This window comes from Cupressus sempervirens, chromosome 5, assembly GCF_028749045.1.
Source record: "Cupressus sempervirens isolate cs-2001-9-10 chromosome 5, ASM2874904v1, whole genome shotgun sequence".
Lineage (NCBI taxonomy): Eukaryota > Viridiplantae > Streptophyta > Pinopsida > Cupressales > Cupressaceae > Cupressus > Cupressus sempervirens.
In genome coordinates this window covers 818,770,763-818,773,514 of record NC_143122.1, presented here as the reverse complement: position 1 = coordinate 818,773,514, position 2,752 = coordinate 818,770,763, and positions in this window count along the sequence as shown.

Here is a 2,752-nt window from a genome sequence, read left to right as displayed (position 1 = left end):
TAACCATCAGTGATATTTAACATTACAAAAGAAAAGATGATAGAAGAGTTGATGCAAACTCTAGCAAAATTGTATGAAAAGCCCTCTACTTCAAACAAAGTATTTCTCATGAATCGTTTATTTAATATGAAAATGACAGAAGGTGGATCTATTGTAGATTATTTAAAAGATTTTAATACTATTACCAGTCAATTATATTTTGTGAGTATTAATTTTGATGAATAAATTAGGCTCTCTTGATTTTGTGTTCTTTGCCTGAAAGATGGAATGACTTGGTGATGGCTATGAGTAATTTTGTTTCTGGATCTAATACCCTAAAATTTAATGATGTGATTAGTAGTATTCTAAGTGAGAAAACTCATAGAAAAACCTTAGCTGGATCTACAATAGGAAGTGCTTTGAATGCACAAACCAGAGGAAGAATGACTGATAGAGGAAACAATTTTGGAAATCGTGGGAAATCAAGAGGAAAGTAAAAGGGGAAGAGGTCTTAATCTAGAGGACCAAGATATTGTTGGTACTATGATAAAAAATGGAATAAGAGGAAAGATTTTTGGACTCAAAAGAACAATGAGGGAGATAAACCAGAAGGGAACAAGGAGGAAAATGTATTAAGTAACAAATCTAAAGAGGATGCTTTGCTTCTTTCCTTATAAAGTATTGATGATTCATGGGTTTTAGATTTTGGTGCTACATTTCATGCTACACCTCATAGAGGTTATTTGATTAATTATGTCCAAGGGGATTTTGGTCTTGTTTATTTGGGGAATAATGAACCCTATCAAATTTTTGGAAAAGGAAACGTGAAGATTGAGTTGTAAAATGGGAATCATTGGCTATTGCATGAGGTAAGACATGTTCCAAGCCTAAGTAGGAGTTTAACTTTAATAAGGAAATTTGATGATGAGGGTTGCTTAGTTACATTTAAAGATAAAAATTAGAAGGTTTCAAAAGGTTCCCTTGTAGTAGCAAAAGATGTGAAAGTAGGCACCTTATATCTTCATACAGTTCATATTGTTCCTCTACTTTGATTATTTTAGAAAAAAATGAATGTTCAAGAATAGTTGTTGCAGTTGACCAGAGAGAAAAAATAGTTGTTGTAGATTCTAATAAAATGCTATGGCACTACAGACTTTGGCACATGAGTGAGAAATATACGAAAGTGCTTCATTCAAAGAAATTTTTACTTCCTCTAAAATGTGTTAATATGGATTTCTATGAAAGTTGTATGTATGGAAAAAAAAAGAGTGTGAGTTTTGTGAAGACTAGGAAGGAAAAGAAAAGCGAGAGATTAGAGTTTGTGTATACATATGTATGGGGACTAGCTCAAGTATCTTCGCTTGGTTGCTCTAATTACTATATTACATTTAGTGATGATGCAACTAGAAAAGTATGGGTTTGTTTCCTTAGATATAAATATGATGTATTTCAAACTTTTAAGAAATAGAAATGTTTGGTTGAAAATGAGACTAGTAAGAAATTAAATGTCTCAAATTTGATAATGCTGGTGAGTATTTTAGTCATGAATTTAAAGATTATTGCTCCATTAAAAGTATTCATAGAGAGAAAAATATTCCAAGGACTCTACAAGAAAATGGAATGGCTAAACACATGAATGGGACTATAATGGAGCATGCAAGGAGTATGAGGTTACATCTTGGGTTTCCCTTAAAAATTTGGGCAGAGGTTGTTGATACTGCTATATATTTGATTAATAGAGGTCCCTCTACTCCTTTGGGTTGTGGTATTCTAGAGGAGCATGGACTGGTAAGAAGGTGAGTTATTCTTTTCTCAAAACATTTGGTTGTGAAGCATTTTCTCATATAGATTATGAAAATAATGTGCACTTTTTGGATATGTAATTAATGAATTTGGTTATAGGTTTTGGGATTTTGAATATCTTAAAATTGTAAGAAGTAGGATGTCATATTCAACAAGAAAGTATTGTACAAAGGTCTATTGAAGCAACATGAGAAGAAAGAAGATGATTATATAGTGTTGGATGATACTCCAAAACCTGATATTCCAAAATTTCCTTATCAACCGCAACAACAAATACCACACACACTAATGACTATTAGATGGTCAACAAGGCTAAGTAGACCTCTAGAAATATTTTCTCCCTCTTTGTATTCTATTTTACTTACTAATACTGGTGAAGCTGAATGTTATGATGAAGTTGTGTAGGTGGATACAAAGATTCAATGAGAGTCTACATTGAAAGACTAAATTGACTCTTTGCTAAACAATAAGACATGGGATTTATGCCAATTTCCTACAGGTAAAAGGGCTTTATAGAATAAATGGGTTTACAGGTTGAAAGAAGAGGTTGAAGATAAGAAATGATTTAAAGTTAGGTTAGTGGTAAAAGGATTTGCATAGAAAAAGACATTGATTTTGATGAGACATTCTCTTCTATTGTTAAAATGACTTTTATTTGTATTGTTTTAAGTATTATGGTTACTCAAGATTTTCATTTGGAGAAACTTGATATGAAAACAACCTTCCTTTTTGGTTATTTTGATGAAGAGATATATATGGCACAGCCACAAGAATTTGAGGTCAAAGTTAAGGAGAACTTAGAAAAGTTTATATGGCTTGAAGCAAGCACGTCAGCAATGGTAGCTAAAATTTGACAATTTTATACATGAGCATGGATATAGTAGGTGTAATTCAAATCATTGTGTTTATTTTAAGAGGTTGGATGATGACAACTAAATTATTTTATTTTTATATGTTGATGATATGCTTG